Below are 19060 nucleotides of genomic sequence, written 5' to 3'. Positions count from 1 at the left end.
GAAGGAAGGAAGGAAGGAAGGAAGGAAGGAAGGAAGGAAGGAAGGAACAGATGGAGGGAGGAAGGGGGAAGGGAGTGAAAGGAAAGATCTGGTACTTGAGACAAAGCCTGGTGGAAGCCATGGCCCCAAACAGAACCTGACATCCTAAGACAATGATGTCTCCTTTGCTACAAAGGACCAGAGCTTTCAGTGGGAGGCCCTTGGATCCCTTTATTAACTGGCAAGCAACATGGACTTGTTTTGTTGTTTAAGCTTTAGAGCTGAGGACAGAGTGTTGGAACACCCCATAATCACCAACCCACATACTGAAGATTGGGTCAGTTTGTAAAAACGGTTGATTCAGTAGGGTTCATGCCAGTGTCCTTTATACATTTTTTATCTTTCTGACCAAAAAAGATAAAGAGTATATAGCATTTAATTTAATATTTAAGGTAAACTAAATATATATATGTATATATGTGTATATATGTATATATATGTGTATATACATATACAATATATATATACACATTTAGTATGTATAAAATATACATGAAGGTAAAGAGTATATATTACTTCATTTAACTTAATTTTCAAGCCTGGTCTATATTCTTATTCCCAGCATAACTATTAAATCCAAGAAGGCAGAGGAGGAGAAGAAGAAAAGACAAAACCATGGATATCTCAGATGTTAAAGGGTGAGTCACAGTTCACTTCATCCTAGGTAGAAAGAAGTCTGTAGTGTTAACTCTGGTTGGGTGGTTTACAGACCTAAGAAGTTTCCATTCTTACCCATTTCTTACTGTATGTAAGTCCAGCCTGGTTTGTACTCCTCCACGGCGGAATAATACTTACACCCTCCATCTATGTCCTTCCTTCTAGTTGTAGCTGTCTTTCTACTGTGAGTTTATTTGCGTAATTAACACACCGATTTATTTTGTCTTGACAGCCTCGGGCAGTGGTACTGGGGGTACAAAAGTTTAAGTCAAACAAATACTTTTGAAAACGAATCACCCAGGATTCCTTTCTTTTCAGATTCTCTTGAAGTCAGATAATAGGAATTCTAGGGACTATCCACTCGAGACAAAAAAATAAAAAAGAAAAGAAAAGAAAAGGTTTTATAGCCAACGATGATCTACATAAACTTTAATGCCCTTTAAGATCATGTGCCTTGCGGTCAGCTAATTTTTCTCGGAAGGTCTCTGAGATGAATGAGTGTATTCTCATATGTCAGCCAGTAATAAAGGCTAACAAGGGGTGACCCTGAAAAATATGTTGACCAGGGTTCTCTACTATCAGATTACGAGTGGAGGGTGTTGGATTGTTCATAAAATGCTTTTGATCTTTGCTGAGACTAAGTTGCTAAGCCAGCCAGACTTTGGGATTCAGAAAATCTACTCTGTGAAGCCAAACTTAAACTCACAATGGTCCTAATTAAGGACCAGTGAGTTAAATTGGGTATGTAGAGGCCAATTTTTTTTTTTAAATAAAGAACATTTGTTCAGAGTAAAGCTGCCATCAGGCTTTTACTCCTTGTACAGGTTTCCCTTTTACAACTCTGCCCAAGTAAACCAGCCAAATTCCAGAACCTCACCAGGAACACCAGCATGAATTAATACTAAGTCTGAATTACACGATAATTTGGAAATAGCACTTCCTTAATTACCATCAAGAATTTGCAAACAAAACAAAGCACTAATGGCTAACCAGGTATGGCCTAGAAAAACACTGATCACTTGACATGCAAAAGGTGACACCCAGCATATTCAAAGGAACACTATTCAGGAGGGAGGGGGCCTGAGTCCTCTGTTTTTTCTGTGTGGGCTTGTACAAGTCAGTTAAGCTTTCTAGTCTAGTCCTCTCTTTTCTCTTTTTGTAAAACGAGGGCCATATGCTAATAATCTCTATCTCCTTTCTGGCTCCCAAATTCTAATTTACATCTCTAAATCACTTAAAGCACAGTGTCTCTACGAAAACTAATCTTGCTAAACTGATTCCGACATAACTTTAGTTGACTTATTTAAGTAGGTTAAGCATCCCCACATTAGGAGCTCTGGATCATGTTCTCCCTATTAATTTTCTCATAAATAGCACAGAAGTAAGTTGCAACCCAGTTTTGCCTGCAATGTCATAAAATCTGAATTAGTTGAATTTAAACTGGTGAAGTGTGCATATGTGTTAGGTTAAAAGCCAGTATCAACTCATCGTGCATGCTCTTTCCCGGGTCATTGCCTCTTTCTCTGAACCATCTGCCCAGGAAATTGTAAATTGCCCACCACTTCCACCAACACGCCCGACTCCTGAAAGTCTGACTCCAGACGGTGTCTCTCCTGAACTCCAAACTGATGTTTAATAACAATGTCCACCACTCCCTGAATGCCTCTTACAAGTCTGGTGCTAAGCTGTCATTTTAACAACGTGGTGTCGACGTCGACCGCAGCTCTGCAGGGTGGCCTTGCTATCTCTACTCTCGATGAGGAAACTGAGACTCAGAGAGGCCATGTAACGGATCAGAGTCACGCAGATGGCCGTTGTCAAAGCCATGATTCTAATCCAGGTCTTGCTGCTGCAGGAATCCATGTTCTTTTGACTATCTCACTAGCGTGAACACTGTAGACTCAAAAATCGCGATCACTGTTCTGGATCAAAGTCTTCTTCTTCAGATAGACAGGGGCAGGTTGGCAAGAAAGGCACTCGTGCAGGAAGGACAGCCCTGGAATCCGAGGTCGAGAGCAGAGGAGGGGGATGCTGTAAAGGCATGTGTGGGCCAGACTGGAAATAGCTTCGCGGGCCTGGACAAGGCAAGTCAGCATGGGGCATCAAAGGATTTCCAGAGCGAGCAGGGAATGATGTCTGTCATCAGTTTTACATTTTAGCAGAAACATTCTGGAAATGACTTTAAGACTAGTTTAGAAAGAAAGAAAGAGAGGGGCACCTGAGCGGGGTAGTCAGTTGAGCATCCAACTTCAGCTCAGGTCGTGATCTTGTGGTCTGTGGGTTTGAGCCCCGCGTCGGGCTGTGTGCTGACAGCGCGGAGCCTGGAGCCTGCTTCTGTTTCTGTGTGTGTGCCTCTCTCTGCCCTTCCCCCGCTCACACCTTCTCTCTCTCTCTCTCTCTCTCTCTCTCTCTCCCTCTCAAAAATAAACATTTAAAACAAAAGAAGAAAGAAAAGAGAAAAAAAAGAAAAGAAAAAACATAAGCAGTACGAAGATCATTGAGGAAGCTATTCTACAAGCACAAAGAGAGGAGATTCAGCCTGAACTAGGACAGTGACAGAAGGAAGGGATAAAAAAAGGATGCAGAACTTGGCACACAATTAAATTGGGTAAATGGATAAGGATGAGGTTATATCGACCCCAAAGCAACAGTGATTTGTCTTTATCTTGCTACCCCGCAGACTATGCCTCTAGGGTACATGTCTTGCAAAGCCCACCTCCTCAGCGGAGAAAGTCACTCACTGCTCTGGATTGTACCAGACCCAAAACATGCAAAGCTAGAATGTCTGGATCCTACTGAATTATTTCTGTGTCTTCTCTACTTTTAAGAAGAGAGGGTCCATAGTACAGGATTTCCTGTCCTTGAATGTCTGTGTCTTCAAAGAGACTCCAGGTAGGAAAGAAAAGGAGCTAAGCCACTGCGGTGTATAGAAAACCGAAAGACACCCTTGGAGTGTCCAAATGCATATCTCAGCCCACAACCTGGGGAAATAATGACATGGTCTAGGTTAGTGGGAGCTCAGATCTCTGTCCTCAGCTTCTGGCTCCACATTCATGAGCCAAATGTAGCCCAAATTCAGTATTTCCGAATTTCTCAGCACCCAGGTCCGAGCAACCTCCGTCTGTCACCTGAATTCTTACAGTCACCTCCTAATTGGTCTTCCCACATCCACCATGGCTCCTGCGCCCAGACCATACTCAACACCAAACCCCCAAACCTCTTAAAACCTAATCAGACCATCTCACCCTTCTGCCCCAAACTACCCAATGGCTCCATGGCCAAAGTCCCTCCAATGGCCGTAAGGCCCTGCATGTCCCGGCAGCTCGCAGTCACTGACCTCATCTCCTCTGGTTCCTCCATCCCCCTTGGGTCCAGCCTCATTGGCTTCCTCGCTCCATAGATCATGCCTAACACATGCCTTCGCACTGTTTTCTTTCTCTGCCTAGTACGCTCTTCCCCCAGATATCTGTGAGCCCCACTTCCCTCATTTCCCTGAGTTTTGTCCAAATGTAGCCTCTTGGGGCGCCTGGGTAGCTAAGTCGGTTGAGCATCCAGCTCTTGATTTGGGCTCAGGTCATGATCTCACAGTTCGTGGGTTTGAGCCCCGAGTCGGGCTCTGTGCTGACATAACAAAGCCTGCTTGGGATTCTCTCTCGCCCTGTCCCTCTCCCGCTAGCACTCTCTCTCTCTCTCGAAATAAATAAATAGAACCTAAAGTGTGTGTGTGTGTGTGTGTGTGTGTGTGTGTGTGTGTGTGTGTGAAATGTAGCCTCTGCAGTGAGTCATAACCTGGGCCACCTTACAGAAAATTGCAAACCTCCCCGCTACACTGCCTCGAGCACAGATGCTTTCCCCAACACAGTTACACTGCTTTATGTTGCTCCAAGTTATTATTACAAGTTAACATACTGTTATGGGTTGAATTATGCCCCCCCCAAAAGATGCTGAAGTCCTAATCCCCAGTATATGGGATTGTGGATGTAACTTTTTGGGGAAAAGGGTCTTCCCAGATGATTGAGTTAAGTTGGGGTCTTCAAAGTGGGCCCTACGCCAATGGGGCCGGTGTCCTTATTCAAAGGGGAAATTAGGACACAGAGACACAGGCGTTCCCTGTGAGGATGGAGGCAGAGGTTGGGATGATACTGCTACAAGCCAACCGAGCACCAGACGCTAGGGAAGAGCCTAGAACAGATTCTTCCTCACGGCCCTGAGCAGGAGCCAGCCCAACTAACACCTTGATCTTGAACTTCTAGCCTCCAGAACTGGGAGACAAAAGATTTCTGTTGTCTCCATCACCCAGTTTGTGGTATTTTGTTAGGGCAGACCTAACAAGCTGCCTATCCTTTGTGTTTATGATCTGGTCTTCACCCCCAAAGGTAAGCTTCCCAGGGGCAGGGACTTGTTGATTTATCTTTGCTATCCCGTCTCCAGCAGTACACGAATCAACCACTCTGCCCCAGACCACACTTCTGGCCTTTTCTCCCACCTCTCTCCGAGACAAAATCCTTTCGACCTTTGCCTCAAATGCCAGGGACTTTGATACCTTCTTAACTCTGCTTATGCGGTTTCCTCTACCCGGGATGCCCATCCGCCCCTTCTCTGCCCCTTAACATCACCTTATCAGTTAAGACTCATCCGTGTCATTCCTTCAGTGACGAGTTTCCTCTGCTCCCCTCTTCTGCTTTATTATTCATGTGGCTGTGCCTCTCTGCCTGTAAACCGTGACCCCTTTGAGTTCTGGAATCCTATCCTATTAATCTTCCTATCCCCGGAACCTGGCCCAGTGACTGGCACACCAGAGGTGCTTAGTAAACGTTTGCTGGATTGAATTAAATCTGTATCCCGCAGCTTTTGCCCTTGCTGCCTTTCCCTCGACTGCTAGCCACAGCAGGGTACAAGAGGATTAGACAGGACTTTGCAGAGCAGAACTCAGATTAGAGCGTCGGAGCGCTACGGGGCTGCGCCTCTCGGCAGACCCTTTGTCTCGGTGCAATCTCGTGAGAGCTTCTTAAATTGGAACAGTCGGCGACGTTGTACCCAAACCACTCAGCTAAGCCCTAGGAGACATTGGCCAGAATTCACAGCAACACAAACAGCTCAATCAAAGGAGAAGGTGTGCAAATCCTCTTACTTTTTATAAACTAGAGCAAGTATCCTGTTGGGGGAAAAAGACAGTTCTTTGAGACGGCACTTCCCAGGATGCTGGGCGAGAAGGTACTGGCTTTGATTCCAGGTAATGGTCTCATGTCTGTTTTCCCTTCTGCCCATAGATCTTTCCAGTGGGCCGGTGTTGTAAAGGCCACATGTGTCCACTCATCTTTGCAGAGAGGATGAATTGGAACCAGCTCCAGAGGTGACGGGTGTGTTTGGTGTGGCCAGTGCTCATTTAACCTATTTGAATACTCAAGGGAATGTAATCAGAAAAGGTGGGAATAGACTCCACCCCCCCCAGAAACTCGAGCCGAAAGGAGCTAAAATATCAAACATGCATTCTAAGGAATCACTATTGCTTCTCAGAAGGTTCTCTGCCCCTCTGTTTTTTCTAAAAGGCATCCCAGTCTTGCAGTCATTACCACAACAGCGGAGTGAGCCCAGGGAACAGTAGGAAACTTCAGATAGCATTATTTAAATCCTCACTCCTTGTAGGTACCATCTTGGTGAGGTTAGCTTCAAATTCATAAGAATAAGTGCTTTTGCCCATCCTAATTCTGTGCATTTGACATTTTCTTTTTTTTTTTTTTTTTATGTTTTCATTTATTTTTGAGAGAGAGAGAGAGAGACAGAGCACGAGCAAGGGAGGAGCAGAGAGAGAGGGAGACACAGAATCCAAAGCAGACTCCGGGCTCTGAGCGGTCAGCACAGAGCCTGATGCAGGGCTCGAACTCACAAACCGTGAGCTCATGACCTGAGCTGACGTGGGACGTTTCACTGACTGAGCCACCCAGGCGCCCTGACAGTAACACATTTTCAAATGTCCAGTTAATTGTGTTCACGTGGGTCATTCAGTCGTGGGCCCAAACTAAACACTTACACAGTACCAAGCACTGTGCTGGTCTCCAGTGCATCAAAATGGGGGGCTTCTGTTTTTCATGTTACACATAAAGCTGATGCAACAATAACTTACTAGGCACCTACATTGTTCCCAGCAAAGTATAATCAACTTTGTGATTTTGACTAAAGAGTTGCACTCACACTGTTAGTAATTCAACTCAGCCCTGTCCTTGGTCCCCTCAAAGTCATGGGAAGTAATGTTTTGATCGTTGTTTGTACATTGATCCTATGATACTTTGAGTTATTATTATTGTTGTTGTTGCTGGCAGTGGAAGGCCCTCATCCAGTGAGACTAGTAGTTTTTAACATTTTGGTCATTACATTCTCCTTTCAGAGCAAAGAAGGCCAGGTGCCCTCTCTCCAGAAAAATCCACATGTTTCACACACTCATAATTTTAGATGTAATAAGTTAACAGACCCTCTAGAGCAGAGTCAGTAGACTTTTTCCGTAAAGGCCAGATAGTAAATATTTTAGACTTTATGGACCGAGAGGCAAAGAATGGATATTATGTGGTGGAGACATTTGTCCCTCCCCCCAAACCCGTGGGACATACGTTCCAAGACCCCCAGTGGGTGCCTGAAACCACAGATAGTACTGAACCTTATTATACTGTTTTTTTCTATACTTACATACCTATGTTGGAGTTTAATTTATAAATGAAGCACAGGTTCTAGAACAATCGTAACAATATACTGTAATTAAAGTTATGTGAATGTGGTCTCTCTCTCGCGCTCTTAAAATATCTTACTGTGCTGTACTCACCCTTCTTGTGATGTCACAAAATGAGAAAATCCCTACGCGATGAGAGGAAGTGAGGTGGACGACGTAAGCATCGTGACGCAGCGTTAGGCTGCTCTTGACCTCCTGACCTTCTGACTGTATCTCAGAAGGAGCGTCATCTGCTTCCTGACCACCATTGACTGCAGGCAACCGAAGCTGTGGGAAAGCGAAACCGCAGCAATTTTTAATTGATAAAATCCAAACTATAGCAATTGAGTATGGGTTTTTGTAATGAAAATATATCACTTAATCACGGCTCCAAGTTAGTATCCCTTATCATCAAATCAGTTGACAATGTTCATCTGTAAAAGCCATCCATAGCTTGAAGATGGTAAAACCCAGGCAGTGGGCTGGATTTGGCCGGTGGGCCTTAGTTTGCTAATCGCTGCTGTGAGTTCCACCCAGAGGAAAAGACCCAGGTCCAGACTGTTTTCAGGAAGCTCTGCTGAGAGTAGGTACAGGCACGGCCAGGATCAGCAATGCTGTTCGTGGCCCTCCATCTTGGTGGCAGGGGACAAGTTCACACAGTGGCCTTCCCTGGAGCCGGCAAGGATTCCTGGCACAGCACTCCCGCGCACGGAAGGGCTGGCTGGCAGCTGAATTAGGGTCGCATTTCTACTGCACGGAGTTGCAACCAAGAACGCATGGTGTAGTAAATTCTATTAACCTACATTCTGTGACCTCAATAAAACTTTCTCAATAATCAGCAAGAATAACAATGCACATGAAAAGAAATTCCTTTGCCCGGTGTTTGCAAGTTGAAATGTAAAAAGCACATCAGTGGATAAGGCTTTTTAACGAATAAAATCATTTCCTTAATCGGCAGTTAACTTTCAATCAATACTCACTCCCAGAAACCCCAAAAAACACCACCTCGCCAATTTAAAAGAGCTTAGAATAAACCATAATAAACTAATCAAGAGGCAGGGTTCAACAAAAATGATTATGCAGAAATTTTAGCCTTGAACTCACATAGTTCATCTGTGTCTCCTAAAAACATGCCATGGTAGCAGTCAATCACAAGAGAAATGTAATTCTATATAATGTTTTCGGGCCTATAATGTCTGGAAAGCTTAGGCCACTAGGAAGAGGCATAGACGCTTTTCATTGTTGGTTAGAACCCATTGCTTCGTTTCAATAATGGTTAAATAAATAAATAAGTAGATAAATGCAGCTCCCTTGACTGGCTGGCCGAGCGGCACAATCTGAGCGTCAAACTTGACACAAGTTCTCCACCTAGTGGATGTTTCAAAAGATGTGCAATAAAATAAAAACTGCGCGGGCTTGCGGAGGTTCCTCACAAAATTCAAAATAGATCTACCCTATGACCCAGCAATAGCGCTGCTAGGAATTTACCCAAGGGATCCAGGAGTGCTGAGGAGTAGGGGCACTTGTACCCCAATGTTTATAGCAGCACTTTCAACAATAGCCAAACTATGGAAAGAGCCTAAATGTCCATCAGTTGACAAATGGATAAAGAAGATGTGGTTTATATATACAATGGAATACTACTTGGCAATGAGAAAGAATGAAATATGGAGTTTTGTAGCAACATGGATGGAACTGGAGGGTATTGTGCTGAGTGAACTCAGTCAGGAAGAGAAGGACAGATATCAAATGTTTTCACTCATATGTGGATCTTGAGAAACTTAGAAGACCTTGGGGGAGGGGAAGGGGCAAAAACAGTTACAAACAGAAAGGCAGGGAGGCCATAAGAGACTCTTAAATACTGAGAACAAACCGAGGGTGGAAGGGGGAGTGTGGGGGAAGGGGAAAATGGGTGATGGGCATTGAGGAGGGCACCTGTTGGGATGAGCACTGGGTGTTGTACGTAAGTGACGAACCTCGGGAATCTACCCCAAAAACAAAGAGCACGCTTTACACACTGTATGTCAGCCAATTTGACAATAAATTGGAATACAGACAAAAAAAAGAATAGACACAGAGACAGAGATGCACACAGGGAAGTGGAAAGCATTCTGCGTGGCGATCGGTGACGACATGTGAGATGTTCATCTTTCTTCACTTACATTTTTCCTGTTTCTTCTGTATCTCTTCCTACCTTAGGCCAGGTTCCCCAGGAATGACTCAGAGATAGACACTTGCAAGCGGGACATTAATTGGGGATTACTCGAAGGAAAAGCCCCCATGAGGGAATGCAGGGAGCAGCCCCGGGCAGTGGGGGCAGTTGGACTGGGACCCAGGCGCCTGCCCCACGTGGCCGTTGGAGGGGTGGTGCCACACCAGGGCTCAGCACTGCTCTTGGTTGGACACTTGAGGCACCACTGCCCTGGTGAGTGGGAGCCACAGTGCCGGACCCACTCCTTGCCCCCAATCCTGCCACCCTCGCTACTTCATCTGTGGGTCCGTGTGGCCAGCGCTGGGTGGCCAATGATGAAGCTGGTTGACTCCAGCTTAAGTGAGCCATTCCCTGCTTATTTAACGCCTCCTGTATGGTGGATGCTCCCTGGTGGCCTTTCATGTGAGAAACAGCCTGGGGCGCCTGGGTGGCTAGGTCAGTGGGTCAAGCATCCAGTTTTTGATTTCGGCTGAGGTCATGATCTTAACGGTTTGTGAGTTTGAGCCCCACGTTGGGCTCTGCACTGGAGGGGCAGAGCCTCCTTGGATTCTCTCTCTCTCTCTCTCTCTCTCTCTCTCTCTCTCCCCTTTTCTCTCTGCCCCTCCCCCTCCTCAAAATAAATAAACATTTTTTTTTTTAGAAAAAGGAAACAAAGCCCTTCACACCTGGTGTCCATCCACCTGCTTCTGCCCCAGACCCGCTTGTCCCTTGGTGGCCCACAGGCTTTCTCTTTGCGGACCTCTGACCGAGCAGCCAAGCCATCTGCCACTGTTGATGAGTCCATGTGCCTCCAGCCATTCTCCTTACACACGAAGTGGACGATTAGATGTGTCATCCAACTCGCTGCCCCTTGGGTTTCCCCCTCACCTCTGTCTTCAGGGCCAGCCCGAGGGGCTATAGTGCGGCTACTGTTAAGTCTTAGCTTGTATCTTTCCCACTCCGACCCATCTGTAAATTTGGCTTGGTTTTTCTCCACCTCCATCACCCTGCTCATAACGGACCCCTGCCCCCACCATGCAGCCATAGGTACGGATGAGGGGAAGGACGAAATGGGAGTCAGAAGCCCCACCTTTTGTACCTCAAACTGGAAATCCCACCTTTTCTATCTCAATGCGGGGTGATAAAATGAAGGACACAGGGAGAATCAGAAGAACAGGAGAGTTTTAAGAATGGGTCGAAAGGGAGAAGGGCGCCTGGGTGGCTCAGTCGGTCAAGCGTCTGACTCTTAATTTCAGCTCACGATCTCACGGTTTCGTGGGATCGAGCCACACATCAGGCTCTGTGCTAAAAGTGCGGAGCCTGCTTGGGATTCTCTGTCCCCCTCTCTCTGCCCTTCCTCCCACTCGGACTCTCTCTCTCTCCAAATAAATAAATAAACTTTTAAAAGATCAAAAAAAGACACAAGGAAGAAGTTACTGCACTAAAGGTTACATCTGGGATGTAGAAGAACAAGTGGAGAATCGAAAACTTCCTTCGCTTGCCTCCCATGCTTCGTGCTGACTCTCCAGCTCTCTCTACTCCTTCCCAGATTCCTTTGGCTCCTCGTTGGAGTTGGCGTCACCCAGAGCCCGGTGCCAGGACCACTCCTCTTTCCTTGTCACCCTTGATGTCCCCCGGTGTCATGGCTTCAAGTGTCTTCTGTGTTCCAAGTCCCAGATTTAAATGTCCAGCCCAGACCTCCTCCTGCCCACTTGGACACCTCGCTGCTCATTCGCCACCTGACTCCGCCTGGCTAAAGGGCCTCTCAGGCTCAGCCGCTGGACCGCCACACTCGGTTGCCTACAGCCAAGTTCCTGACACCACCCCCCCACCCCGGGCTTCTCCCATCTCTGTAAACGTCAGCTTCGGTTTTTCAAGTTGCTCCGGCCGAAAACTTGGAGGCGTCCTTGACTCCTCTTTTCCTTCCCCCCACTCCCCGGATCCAGATGCAAATCCTGTCAGTTATATTCTTAGAACACGTCCAGAATCCAACCGCTTTCACCACTCCTGCAGCCACCCCTGCGGTTCAGACCACCATTGGCCCCTGTCTTCCTGTCATGTCTGAACGGATCTGGTGTCTGCCTTTGCTCCTGCCATTTATTCTCCGCACACAGCCAACACCAGGCTGTTGAACAGAAGCTGAGCTGTGTGGTTTTCCTGCTTTAAGCCCTCCATCCATCAGCTCCCCCACATACTCAGAGGTCATCACCTGGACCCATGATGCTCTGCACAACCTGGCCTCTCCCCTCCTCAAACAACACAGGCAAGGCCGTCCCACTCATCCTTCCCACTTCCCAGAGTGCTCCTTCCCAGAAGTCTGCACAGGTCCCTCCCTTACCTCTTCCAGGTCTTTATTCAATTTATTGAGTTTTTTAAAGTAGGCCTCATACCTAGCACAGAGCCCAGTGTGGGGCTTGAACTCACAAACCCAAGATCAAGACCTGAGCTGAGATCGAGTTGCTCAACTGAGCCACCCAGGCGCCCCCAGTTCTTTATTCAAATGCCACCTTTTCAGAAACGTCTCCCCTGTAACTTCTGATTTAAAATGGGTAAAAACAACTCTACTTGGGATGCCTGGGTGGCTCAGTTGATTAAGCGTCCAACTTCGGCTCAGGTCATGATCTCACAGTTCATGAGTTCGAGCCCCACGTCGGGCTCTGTGCTGACAGCTCGGAGCCTGGAGCCTGCTTCGCATTCTGTGTCTCCCTCTCTCTACCCCTCCCCAGCTTGCACTCTGTGTCTCTGTCTTTCTCAAAACTAAACATAAAAAAAATGTTTAAAAACTCTACTTGTTCTCCCCTTTAGAGGGTTCAGTGGTGGCCCCCGAAAAGATACACATACATCCTAACCTCCAGAATCTATGATTGTGCCCTTATTTGGCAGAGGGTCTTTGCAGATGTAATCAAATTATAGATCTTGAAATGAGATCATCTTGGATTACCTGGGTGGACTCTAAACTCAATGACAAGTTTCCTGGTAAGAGAAGACACAGACTCCCAGAAGAGGGGAGGTGTGAAGACAGATGACTACCCAACATAAAATGCACTGATCATGTTTATGGACTTTCTACCCTACTACTCTATGAGCTACAAGAAGGTAGAGATTTTTATCAGTTTTGTTCACTGCTGTGTTACCAGAGTCGAAGACAGTGCCTGGTTCCAGTGCCTACTTTGGGGTTAGAGTTCAATGAATATGTGTTAATTAGGTAAGCCGAGAGAGGAATAAATGAATGAGTAATGTCATCCCTGATATTGTGCCTGAGTGAACAGAAGAATGATGGCTCCATTGATCAAAACAGGAGAGAAGGAGAAATCATAATTAGAACGGAGATGGGGGTAGCTAGACATGTGCGATGTAGCGCATGTTCGGTTCGATAGGAGGTAACTACAAGTAGAAATGTACACACAGCCACAGCTTACGATGGCTCAACTTAGGAGTTCTTGACTTTGCAGTGGTGTAAAAGCGAAATGCACGAAGTCAAAACCGTGCTTGGAATTTCGAATTTGGAATATTTCCCAGGCTAGCGATACGCGGGACGATTTTCTCTCGTGATGCCGCGCAAGGGCCGCGGCTGTAGCTCCGGGTCACCAAGCGGTCGCAGGGGTCAACCAGAGACACACCTACGGCCATTCTGCACCTGCACAGCCATTCTGGTTTTCACTTTCGGTACAGTGTTCAACACATCATGTAAGATAGTCAACACTTTATTGTAAAATGGGCTTTGTGTTGGGTGATTTTGCCCAGCTACAGGCTAATGTAAGTGTTCTGAGCACGCTTGAGGTCACCTAGGCTAAGCTATGATGTTCGAGAACTCAGGTGTATTAAAAGCATTTTCAACTTCATGACATTTTCTACGTGCAGTGGACTTTTGGGCACATAACCCCCATTGTGAACAGAAGAAGATCTGTGTACATTTTCACTAATTTCGGATTTACTTATCCAGCCAATTCCAAAAGCATTTCGGAAGACTTACTCTATTTAATAACACATAATAAGACAAAAACAGACGAAAACTGACAGGCTTTGGGGACGTAGGACTGATGTTTGGTTGAAATGTCCGTGTGGAGATACATAGATTAGTGATCAGATTTCAAAGATGAGACTTCAAAATCCTATTTTAGCTAGCCTCTCTTGCACCAGATGTTTTATTGCATAAATTCCAAATTGATTTATTGACCGACGGATGGACCGATTTTACCTCTCATCTTTTCCCTTTTCTGTATACTGAGGCAATATTCGTGGTCAGGAAAGCAGGTGAGATTCAAATTACATCAAGGGTAAGGGAAGAGCAATAGCTCTAGAAAGTTTCAGAGATTCACAGTAGAAGCTGAATCCGTCAGCTAGCTTCAGACCTCGTGCACCCCTTAAAGAACTGACCTCCCCCGAACGCCCCCTGCAGGAGGCCCGCGGAGGAACCAGTGCGCACCTTGGGGCACATGGGGGTGCTGTTCCAACCATGGCCGGCTTTACTTCCCCACCCTCTTCCGCTCCCCATTTAATGAGGCACTTCCACTAGTGAAGGTGTTTTCCAAATAATTTTTTGCCCTGCCCCTCTTGCTTGTTGGAAGGAAGGAAGGAAGGAAGGAAGGAAGGAAGGAAGGAAGGAAAGAAAGAAAGAAAGAAAGAAAGAAAGAAAGAAAGAAAGAAAGAAAGAAAGAAAGAAAGAAAGAAAGAAAGAAAGAAAAGTGAAAAAGAAAAAGCTCCTCACACTAGTTCACATTATAAATGGAATAGATGTCTCCTCTCTACAATTGCCTTTAAAATTTTTAGGACATTTCTTTTCTATGTCTATTTATGTTTGAGAGAAAGAGAGACTCGGGGCGCCTGGGTGGCGCAGTCGGTTAAGCATCCGACTTCAGCCAGGTCACGATCTCGCGGTCTGTGAGTTCGAGCCCCGCGTCAGGCTCTGGGCTGATAGCTGAGAGCCTGGAGCCTGTTTCCGATTCTGTGTCTCCCTCTCTCTCTGCCCCTCCCCCGTTCATGCTCTGTCTCTCTCTGTCCCAAAAAAAAAAAAAAAAAGCGGAATTTAAAAAAAAAAAAATAAAAAAAAAAAAAAAAAAAAGAGAGACACACAGAGTATGAGTTGGGGAGGGTCAGAGAGAGGAGACACAGAATCTGAAGCAGGCTCTTGAGCCGAAGTCGGACGCTCAACTGAGCTACCCAGGGGCCCCAGGACATCTTTCAAATGATAGAATGTCAGTGAGAAAGATACATATGAGTCAGATTTCTTTTTTTTTTTTTTAAGTTTATTTTGAGAGAGAGAGTACGCAAGCAGGGGGAGGGCGGAAAGAGCAGAGGAGAGGGAGAGAGAATCCCAAGCAGGCTCCCCATGGGGAGGGAGCCAGCAGGGAGCCCCCCGGGGGCTTGAACTCATGAACCGGGAGATCAGAAGGTAAGCCAAAACCAAGAGTTAAAGGCTCAACCGACTGAGCCCCCCAGGAGCCCCAGATTTCTTTATTTTGCAAGGTTTGCAGAGCCACGGTGATAGACTCGCAGAGGCCAAAGGGCTCAACTTGTTAAGTGTTTCGTCCTTACTCTTTTACAGAGATGTGTCACATAGGAGGCATTGGCCACGCGCCTTGGCCTGTTCACACCAACCTCGCCTCGGCCAGCAGGAGGCAGGCTGAGCGCCCACCGCGCTCCATGTCATTGTGCAGTTTCCAGTTGAGCCCCAGTGCGTTTTTGAAAACATGAGTGTCGAAAAAATGCTCATAAAATATGAGAAAATATTAGCTTCATGGATGGAATCTGCATTTAATGGACCTTGAGGGATGAAATGAAATATATACATGTATCCTTATGCTTACCAGTTTATTCAAGGATCTGAATCAGCAGCCAGATGAAAAGACACATGGGGTGAGGTTCTGAACAAAGGAGCTTCGGTCCTGGCAGAAGTTGGGGCTTGGATCGGAGGTGGCACATGGAGCAGTCTTGTTCCTCAAGCATAGAAGCTCTCCAAAATAATAATAATAATAATAATAATAATAATAATAATAATAATGAGATGAAGTATATTTTCTTGCAATACTCGGTGCATATTTTATATCTCAATACCTTGACATGTTAGGGGGTCTCTCTTTTTCCTTTTTTTAACTTTTGAGTTCATTTTAATTCCAAAGTTAAAAAACAAACTGGAAAAGCTGAATTCTTCTAAAATGCTGTATTTTTCACTATGAGTGCTAGATGGCAGGTGCACACTTCACATGGCTTTAGGCTGCTTTGCTGGAATTAGCCTCTCCTTGATGACAAGAATGCTTTGATTATTTAAATGAAACTCTAGGGCCGAGTGTGGAAGAAAAGTGACATTTGATGTCACAAACTGTTTATAGCTAAAATCCCTGATTGGCAGGAAGACAGGAATCCCCCAGCTGTCCTCCAGAAGAGACTTCGTGGGCTGGGACACTGCTAGGTCTTGTTTAAGGTCTTGCTCCCTAACTGCAACACTGAATCTGACTAACGAATCCACACTAGCCGCCCCGAGAGATCGTGAACTGATCCGTGAACAGGGCAATCCCTGGTGTCTCCCTTTCATTCTGGTTGAGTTGTGGGTTTCGAGTATGGATGTAGACTCACCTGGAATCGATTTCCAGGGGACAGTCGCTCACCAAACCTCACATCTGTGCCACCAGACAAGCTTTTAACTCTCTAATCCCGTTTCTTCGTTCGTAAAAGGTGGATGATATTGGCGGGGTTTTGTCAGAATTCAGAGAATGATGTTAAGATCTCAGCACAGAGCTGACACAGAAAGTGCTCAATAAATGGCAGTTAGTGTCATTTCATTGTAGAAGTTGAGGCTAATTAGTTCCGGAGTCACAACATCTCAGATTAGAAAGGGCCTTCAAGTCCAGTCCAACTGTGACTCTCCAGCCCCTGGCCAAGCAGTCTTGTCTACGCAGGACCTCTTCCAAGATACTCAGCATTTGACATCAAAAGCCTTCCGTTAAGGTTATGGCCAATAAAGGGGAGGAGAAGGGAAAGTCATATAGAGGCCCGCCTGCTAAGAAGTCTTGTAAGAAAATATCTGATTTTTCCTGCAGGCTTGGTTTTCTGAGCACAAGAGCAAGTCATCCTACCGGAACAGAACGGAAACTCCCGTCTAAGGTGATACTTTCTGAAAGGCACTTTGAAAACAACCCCCCCCCAAATCTCTTATAAACCACAGCTGTTAAAATCCAGAGGTACCCAGCTAGGTATTACAGAGTTATTTCCAACACAGCTAATAAATGAGAGGCTGCAATGAAGACCTCGGCGGGCATTGCTGAAGCCTGGGAGTTGCACTGTGACAGTCTGCTGGTGCCTGGCGACGACAGAGATTATCAGCGAAGCATTGAAGGTTACGCCAGGAATCGCAACATTGCCACCTGCGCTCCGGCTGGGAAGAACGAGCCTGCCAGGAAGAGTCATCGCAAAGTTTTACATGATTTCCTCAGTGCCAGAAGCTGGAGGACATGATGCGACGCGAGCCCCACCGCCCAGCTGCTCTTTGACCTTGGTCATGAGTCATCCTTCTCCCCGAACCTCGGCGTTTAGCCAGCTGTGGGGTGGCGGTTGCCATCACCTGCCTCCCTCACTTGATCATTAAAGGCCTTCACGAATTTCATTTTCACGCGGTGTTTTCGCATCCTTGGCAGGGCGTTGCTACCTCATGTAAGGAGAAAGCCGTTATCATTATTGACCTCAGGGCCAAAAAAGGCTCCTTTTTCCGGCTTCCTTGCTTATGAAGCCTTAGTATCAAGCTGGTATGAAGCTTTTCATCACGCACACACAAAAAGCAGTCAAAAGGTCACCGTTTGGGAATATGAATTTATTGTCGCAGCTGCCTTCTGTGAAAGGCAACGTGCTTTCGCACATGTAGCCGGTTACAGGGAAGCCTCGCTCCGAAGGTCCCCAGTACAGATGGCCGGAGCTGGCCTCTGGCGGGCACTTCATTAAACAGCCTCCCTTTGACCAACAGGCCTCATTGTGAGGCAGCCCAGGCCTCAGCTGATGTCAAAAGCCCCATTCTACCCGGGGTGGATTCTTCTCACAAAGCATGCCCACACGCATCCCGCGGCAGATAGGGACGGGGCTAGCCCCACAGATGTCACTGCCACCACCGCCGCTGTCACTTTTCTCCGTCACATGATCCCGGGTATCCTTCCAGAGACGAGCACAAAGCTTGATTCAGAGTTTGCCTTTGACCGAGGCACGCTTGGCTGCAGATGGGACGGGGCGGGGTGCGAGGAGAAAAAGGCGTCCTGGTGTTTCTCCACACTCGCCTGGGAAAGCTTGGGAATTCTAGCCTCTTTGCCAGCGTCGGCTCAGGCTGAAAAACAAATCAGAAAGCTGCCAATGGTTTCATTGAGTCTAGGAAACTGGGTTAATGCGACTCTGTGCGTGAGACCATCAATGAACAAAAGTCAGGAAATCCAAGAGCGCCATTCCCACAGCCCACGGAGGCCTTCCACACACAGGTGACTCTGTGTGCCTGCCCGGGCCCTGCACAGCACCCTTGCCAAAGGAGGCACGCCTTCCCGGGAGGTCGCTGGCCTCGAAGGGGGACACGGTCTCCGCATTCGTTACGTTACAGCTTCACCTCTGAAATTATTTGTGTGGTTTGAAGTCTGCCGCACCCCATTGTAGTTACCCTGCCCCACTGAACGGACCAAGCCTTTCCTCTTTCCACCTCTGCATTCTCAGGGCCGAGAACGGAAGCTGGGATACGCTGAATAAGGAAATAACGGGTGGACGCGTGGACGGGTGGGTGCTTGAAAGGTGTCTGTAAAGTGCAAACCGTTCTATTTCCGCTCAGTCTAAAACTATCACACACAAATGGTTGTCTGCAACTCAAAGCTGCCATTTTATCTAGACTCCCATCCTTCTGATCTGTGAAGGAGGTGGCAAGTCTCTGCCATTTCAAAGGCAAGTAGAAATTCTATACCTTCACTATGTAATTGTTGGCAAAATCTCATCATTATTCTCCCAGAGTCCCCACCAAAGTCTACCATCCCAGTGGACCTGTTGCCTCCCCTCTCTCTTTTGCCCCCCAAAGCAAAGAAAGCCCTCGGAAATTACGTCTAGAAAGCGAGCCCAAGAACTTCACGCAGGGAATTACGGCGTTGAGGCCAACTCCTTGGTGACACTGCCACTCAGCAGGCATTCAGTTCCTGCCAGGCGTGTGCACATAGCAATTATTTCACAAGAAGAATACACAACAAGAGGCGTGGGCAGTGACTTGGTGCCCCCCAGGAGCTGGTAGTGTCCTCAGTGGAGGAGACGTGTCGCACACAGTCATAGTACGTGAGGCATGTCCTACATCCCAAGAGCAGTCATGTGGCAGAAACATAGTTAAAGTAAGGCGTCTGAGTACACGAAAAAAGAAAAGTGGACCAAACGTTGCAAAGGCTACGGGAAGGAGAGAATGGAATGGTTGGAGATAAGTGACGTTAACCAGGATGTTCCTCACTGGGGGGGAAGCCAGTTCGGGAACACTT

The 19060-nt window shown here is 46.7% G+C and overlaps 2 long non-coding RNA genes across 8 annotated transcripts in view; one reads left to right on the top strand and one right to left on the bottom strand.

The window, feature by feature from the left end:
• Nucleotides 1–16726, top strand: part of LOC121038227 (uncharacterized) — a 23523-nt gene extending 6797 nt beyond the window's left edge. Inside the window, exons 2-3 of the long non-coding RNA XR_005794250.1 lie at nucleotides 602–677; nucleotides 16625–16726. This is a non-coding gene — a long non-coding RNA (uncharacterized LOC121038227). The remainder of the gene's footprint in view (nucleotides 1–601; nucleotides 678–16624) is intronic.
• LOC121038224 (uncharacterized) overlaps nucleotides 1–19060 on the bottom strand; it is a 106254-nt gene that overhangs the window by 18122 nt on the left and 69072 nt on the right. For 4 of the 7 annotated variants that reach the window (XR_005794244.1, XR_005794245.1, XR_005794241.1 and 1 more), the window contains one exon: nucleotides 15385–17892. This is a non-coding gene — a long non-coding RNA (uncharacterized LOC121038224). Of the gene's footprint in view, nucleotides 1–7510; nucleotides 7685–15049; nucleotides 17893–19060 lie in introns of those variants that run through there. The other 3 variants (XR_005794242.1, XR_005794243.1, XR_005794246.1) reach the window with 2 other exon arrangements.

Source organism: Herpailurus yagouaroundi, unplaced genomic scaffold (genome assembly GCF_014898765.1).
Source record: "Herpailurus yagouaroundi ecotype Mexico unplaced genomic scaffold, PumYag 165, whole genome shotgun sequence".
In the NCBI taxonomy this organism is placed as follows: Eukaryota; Metazoa; Chordata; class Mammalia; order Carnivora; family Felidae; genus Herpailurus; species Herpailurus yagouaroundi.
The sequence above is the reverse complement of the archived record's forward strand: the minus strand, read 5'-3'. Positions and strand labels throughout refer to the sequence as shown.